This window comes from Bacillus rossius, chromosome 13, assembly GCF_032445375.1.
Source record: "Bacillus rossius redtenbacheri isolate Brsri chromosome 13, Brsri_v3, whole genome shotgun sequence".
Lineage (NCBI taxonomy): Eukaryota > Metazoa > Arthropoda > Insecta > Phasmatodea > Bacillidae > Bacillus > Bacillus rossius.
Window position 1 is genome coordinate 9,757,600 of NC_086340.1, and position 19,511 is coordinate 9,777,110.

Genomic DNA, 19,511 nt, shown 5'->3' on the forward strand with positions numbered 1-19,511 from the left:
ATGGTGAGCACTCTCGGTTTATTTGACGACGGCCCTCTTTGAAGTGGTTCATCTGGTGCACGAAAAATTCGAGCACCCGAAACCGCGCGACCAACACTCCTTCGTGCACGAAGCTTGTCGTGGTGCGGCGAGAAACTCTACCAACTTGCTGCGACGTACCTACGTGAAATTTCTCAGAGTCTCGTTTGGTTTATTATCCTGAAGTACGTGACAAATAACACGTTCTCAGGCGTTACACGAAAACGACAGTCTGGGATTTTTTAAATATATTTTTTAGAAGGATAAGTAGGGACCGGAAAAATTCGCGGGTTCAGTGACCTGTAGGATGAACTCCACAGTTTTACGTACACTCGGTCAAATGCCACCCACTCATTGGCTGCTCTCTTGTGAGACGTTCCAGCGTAGCAGCCTGTGATTCGTATAAAGCTTTGGTTGGGTGTTTCTCATTGGCGCAGACTCATCCAGGTGAGTTGTGGACCAATACAAGCAGAGGCAGCACTGAGGTGTAACTATTTGTATTTTAGCCTGTCGCGAAATAAATTCGTGAATTTTTCCGGTCTCTAAGGATAAGTTATAAGCGTACAGCTACTGTGAATGAAATGGCACACGGATGTAACGCCAATTAAAATATAAAATTACACGCCAATTTTCGTAAGAATTATCTACTTAGAATTATCTCGACAAAAACTAGTTTTTTATACACGCAAAAAATAACCAGTACCATTTGCTGTACAAAGATACGATGTCTTTCTTGTAGTATTTAAAACCATTTCTTTTATAAAAATACAAAAAAAAAAAATTATTTGTAGGGTGCAGGATGCAAACGGTGCACGAGGACGAACAAGGACCTACGTCCCGCCAAATATTAAAAAACCTCGCGTGTCCTTTATTTCATCGCAGTGATGTTCGCTGTAATGGATTAAGTGCAGAACCAAACGGGTTGTTCGGGGAAGTCTCGTCAGACGTCATCCCCTAGCCAGGGGCGTATCCAGGGGGGGGGGGGGGTTAGGGGTTCAACCCCCCCCCCCCTCCATAGCACCAAATTTTTAATTAATTTCTTATTCATCACTCAAACAAATTTCATATTAAAATTAATAAAAATTTTACCATTACAATATTTAAATTTAAGAACCGAAAACTGTTAAAATAGCACAATTTTACACCTTAAAATCCAAATTTTCCCGGGGGAGGACCCCCGGGCCCCCCGCTTTAATACGGGGGGGGGGGGGGGGTTGCATGCTTCTTAACACCCGCCCATACACAAATCCTTTACGCCACTGCCCCTAGCCACCGCTGTAGGTGCCGGCGCGCGCTGGAGGGGCGGGGAATATGAACGGCGCTCACGACTGTTTTTTTCTCGATCAGACAACACTGCGACGCAGCGTGCCGCAAACTTCACTGCCGTCGCAGCTGTTGCGGGCCTCGTGGTCCGTGCGCCAGAAACCGAGCATCGAAACAACAAGGTACCTGCGAAGAGTTTCAGGCCCTGCGGAGTGCCGTCCAATACCTCTTGTTGTGAAATGAGAGCTCATGTGTGGATGTCTGTGAAAAAAAAAAAAAAAAATGATAACCGGGTTATTTCTAAAATGTTGTTAAAAATTTTTGTTTCTTTGGCGGGTAATCGCAGGGTGGGACTCGAACCCACGCGCTGCTGAGGGCAAATGCGATGGATAAAGGATGGAAGTCACTTATTTTCCTAGAGCCGTCTGCAACGGGTGTAGGTGATTACTAGAGACTCGGAAAATTCGCGTGTTCAATGACCTCCAGGATAGACTCCACTATCCTCTACACACTCGGGAAAATTCCAACTGTTCATTGGCTGCTGACTTGTGAGTCGTCTCGACTGGGTGGCCTGTGTGATTCGACACTTCTATGAGTGAGGGTCTCTAATTGGCCCCTCAGTCCTCCAGATTAACAGTGAACCAATGACAGAAGCAGCACTTAGGTATAATTATTTGAATTTTTAGCATAACACGAAATGAACCCGCGAATTTTTCGGGTCTCTAGTGATTACATGTGGAGATGGGCGAGATGACACACTGCGCAGGAATACTGCCCCTGGGAGCCTCCCCCAGCAAGAGGTCTTCAGGCGAGACCTCGGCTCTCTCCAGGAGACTGCACAGCCAGTGCTCTGGCTCTCAGTCACGCGGTCGGGTCTTCCAAGATGAGAGAGAGAGAGAGATCTGGCACCACTGTCCCGCCTCGCCCTTCGCTCGTTGCGCGGGGGGATTGAGCGGTTGAACCGGCCGTCCGTCGTCGCGAAACTGCGCGCCCGTAACGGCGAAAGGAAGGATGAGAATTCCGCGGGGCGACCGGACCTCCGGACGCGAGACGCGCGAGGAATGCGCCGCGCGTGGCTGAAGCCCCTGTCACACCGTCAAGCACACGCTTCCAGAACACTTCCGGATGTGTTTTTAAAAAATAATAAAGTTGGATGTTCATGAAGTTCACCAGAAACCGTCCATACAGCAGCCATCATGTTGGTTCGACAAGTTAACTTGAGTTCCCTAGAAATATTTTAAATACAGGCCAGTGTCCTAAAATATGTTCCATGTTAGGATTAGATCATCCGATCGAAATCGTGCCCAGCGAAAACATAAAAAAAAAAAAAAAACCTCCCGTTTTCGTCACAACGAATATTTAACATGGCGAAGAACACATGGATGATTTAAAGGAGAAATGAAGGTGAACTAACTAAAATAATGTAATAAATATCGCAGGCCTTAACGGCCATTGTCTGCGTTTTCTTGGCTTCTGGGCGTAGGCCGTGTCAGGTAATCGTCTACCTGATAATGGCAGCTGCAATGGCTACCGAAACGTCGGAAGACGATTACCTGACGTGGCCTACACCCAGAAGCCAAGAAGATGTAAAATAATGTTATTATGAATGTAGTATGTGGTATCATAAATAATTATATATGTAAAAAGTAAATGATGTGTCTAAAAATTTTAAAACATTTTAACATTTATTTTATTTTGTAATTATTTGTGTCAGTTAAAAAATGTGCACGACAAACATACCAAATTCAGTAAGTCTATCCAGCTTTGTGAAGCAATAGTTAATTTCAAATTGAGAATAAAAATGAAATGTTCGAGACAGCTCAGACCAAAAATAAACTTTGATGGTGGGGACATGTTTAAAAACATATTTGAGGTTATCCGTCCCAATTATATTTGATATGGAACATTGGAAGCCATTTTTGTCGTCCAATACTACCTCTCCAACTCATAGGTCAAGTTTAGTTGTGGACAAAACTTTGACAGATGGTTCAGCGAACAAGCCGCACACTCTTTGTTTGACGCGCCCTTGCGTGCTGGATCGCCACCGACACGAGCTCCCAAAAACCGTAGGGGAAATTGATACGCCATTTCATAGCAACCTGGAGGTGTTTGTCGATTTGCAATGAGATGCTGAGGCTGCCCGTCCCAGCATCGTCGTCACCCTTATCCTCCTTAACCTAGCTAGGTTAATCTGGGGTTGACTCAAGGGGAACCCCCTTACTAAAAGTATCACAAGGTGCTTATCATCTTATCCAAGTCGACCACATCTCTGAGGCCCCTCAAGACAACCCACACAGCCTGTGGCCTGGTCGAAGTGCATCCAGCTCCTGCTAGCTGTGCAGGCTAGTGCCGGAGCTGTTTCGCCGCCAGACGTGATCTAAGCGATCAGTGTCACCAACTGCCAGTGAGACCCGGGCCGGTAGAGTCCCAGCATGAACATGGGTCGCCCCGCTCTACTGCCTGGATAGTCCGTGCGCTTGCGGGCTCGTATGGTCTGTTAGCCCGTGGGCCAGTACGGCGACTGCCCCAGTCCAGGACGCAACAGACGCCTCGAGAACTGGTCCCGTGGGGCCAGCCCCTCGGATACTCCACCGGTTGAGGTTCCCCGGAGCTAACAGCGTTCTTTCACGTCCGATCGCGTCCGTCTCCGCAGACTAGCCTTCGCGATTACTCCACAGGTACGTCACGGTGCGCCAAAATTTTTGGGAACAGACAGTGCTGACCCCGCAGGCAAAACTTACGATCCATCTGCCGTTTCCCGCAGAGAAGGCTCTTCCACCTCACCAGATATCTCTGTGATAACATCCGAGGATGTCGAGAGACGAGGACTCTCCGGCAGAGTTCACTAGTAAACACCGCAGGAGGTAGTGAGTTGCTTTGGTGCCACGAGGAGGTAGTGAGTTGATGCCACGAGGAGGTATTGAGTTGCCTTGATGCCACGAGGAGGTAGTGAGTTGCCTTGGTGCCACGAGGAGGCAGTGGGTTACCTAGGTGCCACGAGGAGGTAGCAAGTTGCCTTGATGCCACGAGGAGGTAGTGAGTTGCTTTGGTGCCACGATGAGGCAGTGGGTTGCCTTGGTGCAACGAAGAGATAGTGAGTTGCTTTGGTGCCACGAGGAGGTAGTGAGTTGCCTTGGTGCAACGAAGAGATAGCGAGTTGCCTTGATGCCACGAGGAGATAGTGAGTTGCCTTGATGCCACGAGGAGATAGTGAGTTGCCTTGGTGCCACGAGGAGGCAGTGGGTTGCCTTGGTGCGGAGAGGCTGTGTGTTCGCATCCTCGCAACCTTCCCGTGCTCATGTTGAGTTCTGCCTCGGATGCTAGCGCCGGCGACAGCTCCGACCTCTCGAGCAGAAGGTAACAGTCTCCCGCGGGAGTCCGATTCGCTCCCAAGACAACGACTTGACAGTGTGACAGGGTCTTAAGGACGTCTCCTAGTCCTCGCAGCAGAGGAACGTCCCGTTGAAGGTCGCCTGCCCTATATATTGGCTTCCGCGCGGCGCCGGGTTTCTTTATTGCCCTGAGGGGGCGGAGTCTCCACCCCCCCCCCCCCCCCCTCTGCCCTGCGCACAGACCATTGTCTCCGCACCGCAGCTGCGGGCTCGCCCGCTCTCGGTGCGAGGCGGTCCTGGGTTCGAGACCCGCGCAAGGCACGGATGTGCGAGACGCTTTCAATCCTGGCGGTCGGAACCAAACAAAGGGGACGGAATATAGACATTATTTTTTCTAGTAGCTTCGCTTCTGGGTTGTAGTCGCGTCCTTGGCGAATAATTCACCGACGTTTCGGTCGAAATTGCAGTCGCCATCATCAGGAAGAAGTAACCTACCAGAGGTAACTTACTTCCTGATGATGGCGACTGCAATGTCGACCGAAACGTCGGTGAATTATTCGCCAAGGACGCAACTACAACCCAGAAGCCAAGCTACTTCAGAGAATGGCCGTGAAAGCCTTGCGAAAATTATGTTTTGTTGAATTTTAATACGAAACTTTCTCTTGGCAGAGGGAAAATGGTATTATATGTCCCAAAAGGATACCATCAATTACTCTTTAAGATTTGTACTGTCATGTGCTATGTTTTCGTGAAATACTTAACAAAACTTTTATTCTCTTTGGATACTCGAAGGCTTGTTTTCACAAAGCTGTTTAATACTCACATCCCTTTTCTTTTGACCGCCTCAGTTGTGAGTTTTATTTGAAAAGCTTCCCGGTCAACACGAATGCATCAAAGACGGTGCGTTAACAATTGCAAGAGAAGTAAAAAAAAAAAAAAAAAAAGGACGTAGGTATAATCAATTGAAAATTTTATTTCTGTTCCAAATTCATAATTTTATAAATACATTTTTTTTTAAACTAATTACAATTTTATTCAGTACAAAATAGTGATGAATACATCTTGCTGAATTAAACAATGAGCTTTGTTGTGTATAAATAGCCAGAAGGGGGCGCCGCAAACAGTAAAAGTTTACAAAAAAAAAGTCAATGTGTTGGTGATAAAATTTAACACTAAGCGAGCATAAAAAATCTAGAAATAAAAACAATCACTCGTCTCCTACCTGGGTCTTTGTGGTTCGATCCCCAGCGAGGTTCTAACCGTTTTTTTTTTTAACTAGTGGGGAAAGGTGGCAAATATTTCCATGTGCCGCTGATTTTTCTCAGGACACTCCCTTTTTGTTCAATTCTCTGTTCTGTCAATGCTTCATTAGCATGCCATGCCCTTCTCTAATAACCCCGATGTGGACGAAACGCCAAATCTCAGTCATTTTAAGGTTCTTCCGCACCTTTAAGCTAATTCCACGTGATTCATTGTTCGACTTGTTTATATTGAGCTTAACTAAAGAAAAAAAAAAACACATGTACGAACACAGTATGAATCCTAAGACGAAACAGTTGTGACGTTTTGGGTTCCCGACACATCAGGCCCAACATACAGATAAATGACACTGTACACCTGGTCTGTAGATCTTCCACTACCTCTCCTGGCGTGTACAATGACACGAGGTGTCCCTATGATGTACAGAGTAACCGTCAAAAATTCAGATCTACTGGCAGGAGTCACACAGACAACTCGTGAAAGCATGCAGCGTCCCAAACTCCGCCATTTGCTTCGTTAGCGTAAGTTAGGCTACTGGGAAGGCTCAAGCAACCATTAACAAATTTTTTTGTGTGCTTAGGACTAACATTGAACAGGTGGTGGTGTAGTTAAGATGACGTAGTCTGTTTATATGGCAATCAGAAAGAAATAAAAATCCTTTCTTGAGGAGGGAATTAATTATAGGACCAGTAAATTTTTTGTTAGCTATGGACTTTATTTATTTATATTCAAAGTGTAATTTTTTTAATATAGTGATACAACTTAGAAATTAAAGCACGCATTAGATAATTAACCGATAACTAATTGCATTGAAAATATTTCTGCCACATCGTTTCTTTTTTTCTTTTTTTGTTACAGCCCAGTTTCTAATATTTGGCTAAGTTGAAACACAAATATTTAGCGGTTTGTGTTTTGTTTTGTAACTAATTTCATTCTCATGTGCAAAACGATTATATTAAAAAACATATTTTTACGTTTTTGAAATAATCCACTCTTGACTTTTATCGTTTCATTTGACCGGAATCTCAAACTGTGGGTAAATTCGGGAAAATATAAGAAATAAAAGTTTGCACTTAAAAATATTTTTATTACAGAGATATTATTGTTCCAGAACTAGAGAACTGAGATACGGCATTTATATTTATAAGTTTCCTTAAATAATCATATTACAGTTCTGGATTATTGATTTTTAAATTTTATTTCAATAATTTCGCGCTTTTCTTACATCGTAATCGTTTTATTCATAATTAAAGCTATCGTTTCTTAACGAGAATGTCTTGAAGCATTGACAAATAACTTCCGCAACAGCATAAAAAAAATTCAACATTCTGATTCCGTGCTCTCTTGAAATGGTTGCTTACGCACGTTTGTTGTTTGTTAGCTTATTCTGTTTCTCTCCACACGATACACCTCGCACGTTTCCCACGTTCAAAGCCACGATACGTAAACAATAACACCAGCCGGTTTTTTTTAGTTATTCGATGTGAAGTTGGTGTAGACCACGCCAAAACTAGCATCGAGTTTACACGTGCGTTGTTCTCTCCGGTGAAGTTTCCCTTCTGTGGGAATGTGCAGAACGTGCGGGTGGCGTCACACAATGGAAACTCGCCATGGAGGCTCACCATTGTAACAAAACACAGGGCCGGTGCAAGGTAAATTGGCGCCCTAGTCGAAAAACCTTAATCCCCCCCCCCCAACCCCCCCGGCTGGACACCCCAAAAAAATATTTTCCTTGCCTCAAAATACATCACGTAAGCCTAAGATTTTGTCAACAATCAAATGTAAGCAGGCGTGTGTTTTTTTTTGTTTTACTTTTTTACTTATTACAAATCATAAACAGGTCACAGTGGACTTTAAATAATTACTTTTATCAATATAAACATTCCAAACTTTTACAAAAATCCATTTTCATCTAGTTTCAATAATCGTTAAACATATTATATGAGCTGTTGTGTGTCGTGCTACGCCGCCCCCAGCTACTTGGCGCCCTAGGCGGTTGCCTAGTTCGCCTGTATGGACGCGCCGGCCCTGACTAAACATGGCGACGGGAAAGTTCGCAAAGAGAGTTACAGTTGTCCGTCTCTCTACTTCATTCGTTGCGAGCTGATGCTTCACCACGTGCTTCACTACGGCAGTGCTCATTATACATGCCTATACTCGTGGTTTAGGCCCCTGCCTCACTCGAATAAAATGAAAATCAAACCAATTGTGGGTTTTAAAATTAAGTTAATGAAATAAATTGTTATAAAAATATAAACGGGAAAAATAAACCAAAAAAAAAGGCTACTTGGATTCAACAGTTTTAAAGGGTATTTAAAAATCGAATTTATTCAACCAATTTTGTGGAAATATGATAGCAATGACATTTACAGAAATATTTGAGATTTGAACGTGGGTACAATGTTAACAATGTTATAGCCGTTGTAGGTAGACGAAGAAAGCATCACCAGTACAATAGCTGTTGCCATGGAGATTGTCGGGAAAATGTGGTCGGCATCGTTTCGAAAAAATAAAAATATTAAAAAAAAATAAAAAAATCTTTCTGAGGTGAATCTAGGTACAAAATTCCTCCGCGTTGCAGACAGACAGGCGCACTGTCTCTTTTATTACTATAGAATGAGACAGATTTACTTCCCCATCTCCCAACATCGTGCGCCCCACTCCTGAAAAATGTTTCTTTTTTAAGTTTTTTTTTGCGTTCTGATGAATCATCACATCGACTTCCTCTACAGGAAGTAATTAAGTTCCACTACAAGAACAAAAATATAATGTGAGCCAGTCTTACAGTACTCGCCAGAGATGTGTAACATCTAACCTCGGTAACGAGCAAATTTATGTGTTCTCGTGTTGCAAATGCACTTATAACACGAAAATATTACACGAAATTTAACGCAGAGTTCTTAAAAATAATGTCGAGCGTGATAATTCCACGCAAATTGTGTTTTCAAAATAAATTTCCGGACGCGAATCACACGTAGTTTCCGTACCCGCCGCTAGAATTCACTGGCGGGGGGCACTATGTCGACTGTCAAATAATTCTATTTGCAGACCGAAATTTTAAACTATATAATGAAACTGCTTCGATAAAAGCGGAAAAAAAAACTTGAAAAAAATACTAAGTATACCCTTAGCTTTCGTCAGGGAATTTTATTAAAATACTGCCTATCATCTTGTTAAGATTCATCAAACAGTTAGTACTATAAAGTTCTCCCTTTCTATGTTATTGTTTTCAATAAACATTTGATGACCAAGCAAGAAAGAGAAACCTCGCCTTATTTTTAGTTTAGCATTTAGGAATCATTATAAACATTTTTATAAGACTGAAATCAAACAGACCAATACAACTCGGAACCACACAGCCCTCCTAAAATGTAAGTTAGTAATAAGATAACATGTACAGCCTGACGCTGCGAAGCATGCAAACCCTATTATCCCCACGACTAGCTCCAGTCGTTCTTGGGGGTCGTTACCACAACGCCGAAATACCATAACGCCGAATGTCAAAATTGACCACAACGCCCACAGCTAGAAAACTGCTGTGTACCACAATGCCGAAATAACAACTGAATGAATTTTTGTGTTTCTTAAATGTACCTTAATGCCGAAATACCACAATCAAACCTAACCTAACCTAGCGTAATATAACCTAACCTAACATAACCTAACCTAACCTAGCCTAACTTAACCTAACCTAACCTAGTATAACCTAACCTAGTATAACCTAACCTAGTCTAACCTAACCTAACCTTTGTGGCAGTCATGCAATGACATTTTTCGGCGTTAGTGTATTTCTGCGTTGTGGTAATTGGGCGTTGTGGTACACAGCAGTTTTCTAGCTGTCGGCGTTGTGGTATTTCGGCGTTGTTGTGCGTCCCCGTTCTCGTTCTTGGTCCAGGCCAACCAAGAGAGAGAGAGAGTAGTCCGCAATGGACAGCAGAACCCTCTCTTAACACATTTCCGATCCTTCATTTTCGTCGCATTCACGGAATTACTCCTGCCGAGAGCTTGAGACGTTACACGTGGAAAGTTCTGGAGCGCGTGTGTCTTGCGTGACGTCAAGCGCTCCGGGCGAGCCCCATCACCGCAGCCAGGGGCCCAGCGTGCACCGCGCCTCGCCGACGCCATTGGTCGACCACGCGTCTCCCTCTCCTCCCCTGTCAAACCCCTTATTTCCCCCGCACATACCCGGACAACGAGCCGTGACGCGCACCCGCAGAGCTACCAACCTCCCGACAGGACAGGAACGAAATTTCCTCGCCCCAAGGGGAAGGGGGGGGGGGAGGGAAAATGTAATTCCCCCGAGGGACGCGCACATGCACGCGTTATGACGCCGCCTGTGTTTCGGCCGCCGCCCTTTTAAAATATGCATCACGCGAAGCGACGACGCGGCTTTCATTATATAAAGAAAAAAAATGTCCAACGAAAATTCAGTTCGGCGAATTACGTAAAATTATTAGTATATTCTTTGTCAGGTATGTTTACTTAAAATATGGTCCCTTTGAAGGGTTTAAAAAAAAATAAGAATTTTCTTCCCGCAGGTATTCTAAATTTTCTAAATGTCACCTGGAAAAAATTCTGCTCGTTTCAAAAAATTACGGTGATGCAGGGTGACGCAGACTGAAGTGGAGTGACGCAGTGTGACACAAGGATAATGCAAGGCGCGACGCAGGCTGAAGCATGCTGAAGCAGGGTGAGGCAGCCTGAAGAAGGGTGATACAGGGTGACGCAGGCTGAAGCAGGGTGACGCAAGTTGAAGCAGGGTGACGCAAGCTGAAGCATGGTGATGCAGTGTGACGTAGGCTGAAGCAGAGTGACGTAGGGTGACAGGCTGAAGCAGAGTGATGCAGGGTTACGCAGGCTGAAGTTGGGTGAAGCAGAGTGATGCAGGGTGACACTGTTGCTAGCACTTTGTGGGGCCATCTTCACACCCCGACGTGAAGTCTGTCAGCCATGTGGTACGGAGTCCCGCGCAAGCTCTGAAAGCGCGGGGGCGCTAAGGGCGACACTGGCTCACGCAGAACAAGCCTCTTCGCCTCTACGAGCTTCTATGGGACTTTTGTTAGAGACCTTTTAATTTTACGGTGGAATATTGAAGGCAAAGGCTCGTTTCACTTTCTTAGACCATTTACAACACTTTGTGAATAACTATTCATTCCTAATTACGTCCGTAAAAAAAACCCCCCCGTTTTATAGTTTTTTCGCTGTCCTAATAGTACACGTTATAGACGAAACGATGGAAGAAAACTTGTATAAGACAAGTGTAATGGATCTTAAATGCTATTCGTAATCAGACAATTTAATGCATTATGAGTAGAGACCTGCAATGTTAGCGGGTTCAATGACCTCCAGGATAGACTCTACTACACTCTACACACTCGGGAAAATGCCACCTGTTCATTGGTTGCTGACTTGTGAGTCGTCTCGACTGAGTGTCTGTGATTCGACACTTCTTTGAGCGAGGGTCTCTAATTACTCCAGATTAACAGTGAACCAGTGGTAGAAGCAGCGCTAAGGTATAATTATTTGAATTGCAGCATATCACGAAATGAATCCGCGAATTTTGCAGGTCTCTAATTATGAGTGGTTTGTAAATGGCGCGTTAACACCTGGAGCTCTACACGCGACTTGCAGACCCGGCCTTAAGCCTTTTTGCTTAACCGCGCGACGTCAGACACTATGTGTAAAACAAATACAGACAAAAAAATACATGCGTCAATGAATGATAGTCAGCAGGGAAGGGGGGGGGGGGGGGGGGGGAAGAGAAGAGAGAGCCTTAAGACACTTTAAATTTTTTACAGTCGTTTACAGGTATGATTGTCAGAATCTGATGTTGAAATGTTAATATTAGATGGGATGCACTGTACACTTACGTCAGTCAGACAATACAATAATCGATAAAAAAAATTCTGTAAAATATTCCTTTACTTGTATATACTTATAGAAATATTCCCTTCTGGGTTTTAATGTTGAGTTCATCCATATGGAAAACATTCGAGATGAGGTATTTAGTAGGGACACTACCGCAAATGAATATTCCCATTCCGCCAAAGAAATACTTTTACCGACAAAAAACTTCTAAGTTTGCATGCCGGGTGGAAAAATAAATGTAAGGTTCCAGATGTTGGAATAAGTTCTCTCGGGTAAAAAAAAAAAAAAAAAAAAAAATCGTTTAGCGCTACTTGTAGCACACCAGTGAAATCTTCTTTAATGTAGACACGGAGAAAAGTTTCTCCGGGTGGTTTTACCTTCGAAACTTTATCCTTAATGAAAACGAGAAAAAATATTTATTTCTGGAATCTTTAAAAAAAAAAAGGCTTCAATAATAGAAAGAGTTTTAATGTATGAGTATACACATTTTTTTATTAGAAATTTTGGTAGAGATTTTATGAGGAGAAAAAAGTGATAACATCCTTTTTGGTGATAAGTTTCAATTTTTTTTCTTCATTTAACGCATATTTATGACCGAGGGAAATTTGCGTTTGAAATAGAGTGTAAGAAGAGAAGAAACATAATGCACCGGATGATTATTGCTCTCGGGAACGGAGATTCTTGAAAAAATCCAGGTGATTTTTAATAATAGAGACCTATATGACGTATAGGTACACAGTGCGATAGCTTGGAAGCTAAATAGGAGATATAGTGAATTTTATGTGTTTAAGTTTTTTTTTTTTAATTCAGATGAATGCCACAATATTACATCCGTGTAATCGTGTGCAGTTAAAATTTTTTTCTTTCTTTTTTACTGGGTTGTGTAAACTTTCTTGATAAATTTCAGATGTTACTTTTAAATTTTTTTGGTAATATTGGTTTTTATGTGCGATTTTTTTTTAATAATTATTCATTTATTACTCACAGTGATTTGTTTTCTCGACAGTTTACATTGAGAAAGCAGCACTGACACATAGTAAGTTCTGTTCAGTTTAGAGTAATCTAGAAAACGCTCCCTTTCTTGTTCAACTTCTTTTTCTTCTTCTTCGTCATAAATTTGAATAAAAATTTGAAAAAAAAAACAATTGTTTTTATTCTTCAGATTGAATGAAAACAAGACGTTGACAAAGGTAATTTATTTCGTAAATACCTTAAATTCAATTTGTACTCTTATCATCTAAAGGGTGTACAAAGCATACGCTCTTGAAATAATTTTTTTTCTCTCGATGAACTTAATGTCAATTTTGTGTTGTCATTACTGCACAACATCCGTAGGCTGCGGAGGCATTCAGCACGTCATTCAGCGTCAAGAGACGGTGCTCGTTAACGCTAGTGAAATGCACTTCAAACTAACGGCCGTTCTCAGAGAGTACTTAACTATGTGCTACCATTTGAAGGACTGTTAGCGGGAGTGACGTAGGGCGGTCGGGATAACTGTGTAAAAACTACGGTTGGCCGATCGGCTCGTAATGGGCACAGTAGGAAAATGGGGACCAACGTTCATGCTACAGTATTTGTACTAGAACTTAACAAATTGGTAGGGACCTGCAAAATACGCGGTTTCGATGGCCTTCAGGACAGAATGCACATAACCCTGTACACTCAGGCAAATAACGCAAGTTCATTATTGGGTGCCGACTTGTTAAGTCGTCTCAGCTGGTTTGTCTGTGATTCGATCCTTCTTTGGTTGAGGGTTTATAACTGGTTGAGATTCGTCCAGATGAACAGTAAGCCAATAGCAAAATTATCTAAGAGGTATATGTGTTTGAATTCTAGCCTATAACCGAATGAATCCACGAATTTTGCCGGTCTCTACAAATTAGAGAATACACTTCGTTATATACGAGAATTGGCTAATAATTTTATATTCTTACTGATGTTTTCATTCAAACATATATAATTTTTTTTTCTTTTCAAACCGTGGAACAGCTAATCGAATATAGAATAACTGTACTTCATATTGCTTTATTGTGCTTATTGAAGTTCGCAGTTGATACTGGAAAGCTATTCCAATAAACAGAGCATAAATGCCACGGTGAGAATCCAAACCCGGTTTTTTCTGCGAACACTATTTTGTAGTGATACAGTCTGCTTTCGTGTTGATTGTACAAATTTTGCAGATACATGTGATATATATGTATTTCATTTACGAAAGAAAAAAAAATGGTTGTCTGTAAAGTCGGTTTACTGACGATAGTTTAACGTGACAACGTCATAACAAAACATTGATGAAATGATTGCATACTTTTATGAATAAAATTGAATAATTTTTATTGAATTATCACTATTTTGTATGGATACAAAGAAGGAGTAAAATGAATTCTACAATTTAATTGATACATTTACTTTTATTTGCACTCATTAATTCAAATATGTTTATTACTTTAACGAAGAGATTATTTTAACTATAACTTTTATACATGTTTGCTATTTAACTTCTTCCAATCTGTGTTATTCTGTTGAGGATAGGACTATGATAGGAAAAGAAGGAAACGAATGGGAGTGTTTCAAGTTTAATGTGCCTCGAAAAAATCAAATCGATGGTTGTTCCAATCGAGTGGAAGAGATATAGATGCGGCGCAAGCTTACAATGAGCGTAACGGGACACAGCGTAACGGGACAATGTGCGTTACGGGACACTTTTTCGTGCGTGCAGCCGGCGTTCATCGATTTATTAGACGTTGTCACGTCAATAAAATGACATGACGTGGGTAATCTGCGCGCGACAACCGAGCGACGAGTCTTCTGAGTCGCACGTCTCAGCAACTCCGCTGCGAGTGCCGGGGGCGGTGTTGGGGGTGTGGGGGGCCGCTCACCGCAGATCGAGTTGAGTTCCCCAATTTGCCACGAGGCCGCCAGGCGCCGGGCGACGGAGTAATTCAATATTCCTCCCGAGCCCTCGCCTCCCGCTCAAACTTACTTTCCCCCCCCCCTCCCCTCCCCAGCTGCTGCGAGGAAACTACAATGGCGCACCTGAAACTCCGCACGCCCGGAGCGCCGACGGCTGGGAAGCTCGCGCAGTTTCCCCAAGACACTCCTGCCTCACCCCCTCCTTCGGCAGGGGCGCGCGTTTCTCTCGACCGTTAAAGACCGCAATAACGTAGAGACCGGAAGAATCCGCGAATTCATTTCCCGACAGGCTAAAATACAAATAGTTATTCTTCAGTGCTGCCTCTGCTATTGGCTCACAACTCACTTGGATGACTCTGGGGCCAATGAGAAACACCCGACCGAAGCTTTATCGAATCACAGGCTGCTACGCTGGAACGCATCACAAGACAGCAGCTAATGAGTGGGTGGCATTTGACCGAGTGTACGTAGAACTATGGAGTTCATCCTGCAGGTCATTGAACCCGCGAATTTTTCCGGTCCCTAGCAATAAGTAGGGACCGGAAAAATTCGCGGATTCAATGACCTCTAGGATAGCCTCCATTATCCTCTGCACTTCTCCAGTAAACACGCATGTTCATTGGTTACTAAATTGTGAGTCCTCTCCACTGGGTAGCTTGTGATTCGACGCTTCTTTGGTCGATAGTCTCTCATTGGTCCAGAGAGCTCCAGTTAAACCGCGATCCAATAGCAGAACCAGCAGAATTATACAGATGTTTGAATTTCAGCCTATAACGAAATGAATTCGCGAATTTTTCCGGTCCCTAGCAATAAAGCACGCCTGCGTCAGCGACTGGCAGGGTCAATCCAGGACAGCGTTTGCAAACCGCGCTGGATGGCTGTGATCGGCGTGCCGACACAGACGATGCTGCAAAAGTTTTCAACAGTAGCTTGTCTTCTGGGTTGTAGCCGCGTTCATGGCAAATAATTGCACAGACGTTTCGGTCGACATTGCAGTTGCCATCATCAGGGAGCAGTTACCTACTACACTGTATGTAACTGTTCCTTGACGATGACGACTGTAATGTTACCGAAACGTCGGTGAATTATTCGCCAAGGACGCGGCTACAATCCAGAAGCCAAGCTACTTGATACAATGGCCATGAAAACCTGCTAACATTATTAAAGTTTTCAACACACAGCTGGTCTGGAAATATTTTGGCGTGAAATGCGTGGCTCTACTCATTGGTTTGGGACGTGAATCTTTCGCGAATTAATATGGACGACCCTTGTATGATTGGCGGCCGTCTGCGAGAGTCCTTATTTGACTGAATTACTGTATTGGTGTTGTAAGAATCGACGTGTGCCGTAAATATTCTCACCCAATCACGAAGCACAGACGATGTTACAGTTATTTAACTTTCATAGCTAGTCTCGGAATCTTTTAGCGAACAATGCGCGCCGCTGCCCATTTGATAGGGGCTGGGAAAAAATTAGCTAGTTCAACAACATGTAGTATAGACTCCACAATCCTGTAAGAACTGGCTTATGCGAGACCCGTTTCCTGGCAAGTTTTTCATTGGCCCAGGGTCCTTGAGATGGATTGTGGCCCAATCGCAGAAGGTGCACACAGTTAAATGTATTATTTTTATTTTACTTTCAATTCTAGCCTATCGCAGAAATGAGTTATCCCGGTGTTTACCCATCGATTACAGCCATGTAGTAATTTTTTTCTTCCTTTCAACCGCTGTTATTTTACACCCCTTGTAATAATGGCTGGTCATGTGAAAATTATTTTTGGACAAAAGTTGTAGAAATTTGTTTTATGTTTTATAATAAAAAGAAATGGATTTAATAATGTACAAGGTACTGATTTTATGAATCTTTTATTATTTAAAAATCTTTTTTTCTAAGGTTCGTCTATTTCCTTTTCAGACAAAAGTTTTAGATAAATTATAAGATTAATACATAATTTGTAAGAATTCGATGTTGTGGTTAAAGGGATTTGTAATTATTATTTTTTGTTCTCCAACCTTTTTTTTCTCAAACCCTTGCAGTTTTGATTAGTCGTATCACACACATGGATTAAACGCGCGTACGCATTTGATTTCATCATGTTAAATATATGTTACATGATTTTAAATATCTGTTACATGGTGTACGGAAATTTCGTTGTATACTGAAATTTTACTCTCAACTCGCTTGAAGAAGTATAATTATAAAATTTGCCCAATTACATATTCAGTTTCTTGCAAACGATTATCTAAGCAGATGTTTTTCTGTACCACACATGCTGCAAAAAGATTTTACCTTGAATTTACGAAGAATGCTGGTTAAAATTTTTTTATATTATTTTTATTCGGTGGAGAAATTAAGATGAAGGCGTTCCGCAAGTCTCTTGAGTGGATTCAAGAATCTGGTATCGGGCGTTTCAAGCCTAAACACGCGTTTCAGTCAGTCTAAAATGCTTTTTCGTCAACAGACATCAAATTTGGTATGTTGAGTAGTTTTCAAATCGCTTGGTTTTTGTTCTGAAGCTCTCCACGCTGCATGTGTGCCCGGGTAGGCGGGGGCATTAAAGTTATACGATAGTGTAATCTCTAGAGTCCCGGAAATTTCGCGGATTCCTCTGGCCTCAGGATAGAATTCAAAGTCATAGGTGTGCTCGACCCATGTTTACTTTCCCATTGGTTGATTTCTTAGCGAGAACAGTTATTTGGCACTACCTGATTCGCTTACTTCTCTTCTAGATGGTCATCCTTGGCTCACGGTCGTAGAGGGGCGTGTCCAGATAACTGCGGTCCAATCATGAACACAGTGCGACAGTGGGGAGGTTTGCATTCTAGCTTGCGACTAAATGAATCCGCGAAATTTCCGTGGCTCTAGTAATCTCGTTTTGCTATTGTCTTGGTGTGACACTGTAGCGTCGTTGTCGGTCTGAAGAGTCCACCGGTGGTTCTGGCGGGTCCGCAGGCCCTTTTTGTCGCTCGCGCCTCGCTCCTGACGACACGCAAAATGAGTGTCTCCTACCCCCTCCCCCCCCATGTCACACCCCCTTCCGCCGACGGCTCGTTTATCTGCGCGCTTCATTATCGCGGTTGTCAGCGCGGACGGGTAGCGTAGCGCCGACGCGTCGTCAAGGGTTGGGGAGGGGGGTTAGGGGAAGCGGCGCGGGTGGTGGAGGAATGAGAACCTCTACCTACACTCTTCCTTCTCGACCACCCCTGCCGCCGCTCCAACGCGAAGCTCTGCTGGAAAATTGTCTTCTACGCAGTGGCGGGTGTTAGCTCCGAGTTAGGTGATGACTAGAGACCTGCAAAATTCGCGGTTTCTATGGCCTTCAGGATAGACTGCACATATTCCCCTGTACACTCGGGCAAATAACGCAAGTTCATTGGCTGCCGACTTGTAAGACGTCTCAGCTGGTTCGTCTGTGATTCGATCCTTCTTTGGTTGAGGGTTTATAACTGGTTGAGATTCATCCAGATGAACAGTAAGCCAATAGCAAAATCATCTAAAAGTTATATGTGTTTGAATTCTAGCCTATCACCGAATGAATCCGCGAATTTTGCAGGTCTCTAGTGATGACATAAGTGATTCGGGTGGTGTGATATACGTAGTTCCAAGTTATAAAAAATAGTTTAAAGAATTTCTGACTTTTTAAAATCTATTTATCTTTTATATTTTTAAAAAAAAAATCACTTAATTTTTTAAATATTTGCACATAATGGGGTAACACTAAAATTTATAATAATACACTTTTTACAATAAAAACTGAATTAACATCACAGGTTTTATACGGACTCTGGTAGATTTTTTTTCTTGCACCTTAAACTATTTCTAGATTTTTATTTTTAATTGTGGGAATAACTGGGGATAAGGGGGAGTTATCGTCCCTTATCGCTTCTCCAATACAAAAGCCACTGAGAAGCTCAAGAGCCCCAGACAGTGAATAGACTTTTAGAAAAATAAAGTTTAAATAGCGTATAAATAACCCATAGCATTTTTAAACTTATCAATATCAAAACTTTATGGGCTATCACTTGCGAACCCAGTTCTCCCCAAATTAAATCGTATCAATATTTTTCGTACTTTTCAGGATTTGCACAAAACTTCAAGTTGCGTACAATATCTAGTTACTTTAAATGTGCTACGGTTTGTTCCAGAAGACTCGCAGGATGGTTGTAAATGGAAAATATATATTTATATGATAATAGTGTAACCTCACATGGTTTTGCAAGGAATCTTAAGTCGACCTTTTTATTCTGGCACTGCTCCATTCCCTTATAACCACAACTTGTTGTCTTTATCTCAATGTCAACGAGACCTTAAGCCCTAATTCATTCAGGGTGCTCATAAACATCTGCTCCCCTAACAATCACCGAAAAAGCATGCTTCCCATGATTTTTTTTTGGACGCTACACTCTTTCTCTTCAAAGCAGAACTCTCCCCAACACTATCACCTTACTCTCTTGTCCTTCTATCTCACCTCGAGATCAACAATTGGTAGGGGCAGGCATTTTTCGCGAATAAAAAAATCTGAACGTCTATTAGACTGCAACACGGTGTAGCCGCACCAGCGGTTTCTTCCTTGTGATCGGCGAGAGAAGTCGTTGCCTTATTTGACCGGGCCACTCAGGACGCGTTGCTTCCGCACTGAACTACCGTGATTGGTGATATAACACTCGACATATGCCTAAAAGAAACACATTCTATTACTAGAGACCTGCAAAATTCGCGGTTTCGATGGCCTTCAGGATAGACTGCACATACCCCTGTACACTCGGGAAAACAACGCAAGTTCATTGGCTGCCGACTTGTAAGTCGTCTCAGCTAGTTTGTCTGTGATTCGATCCTTCTTTGGTTGACGGTTTGTAACTG

At 42.8% G+C, this 19,511-nt stretch overlaps 1 protein-coding gene across 1 annotated transcript in view; it reads left to right on the top strand.

Moving 5' to 3' along the window:
- LOC134538593 (atrial natriuretic peptide receptor 1-like) overlaps positions 1–19,511 on the top strand; it is a 302,281-nt gene that overhangs the window by 12,258 nt on the left and 270,512 nt on the right. The gene's annotated exons all lie outside the window — the stretch shown is intronic.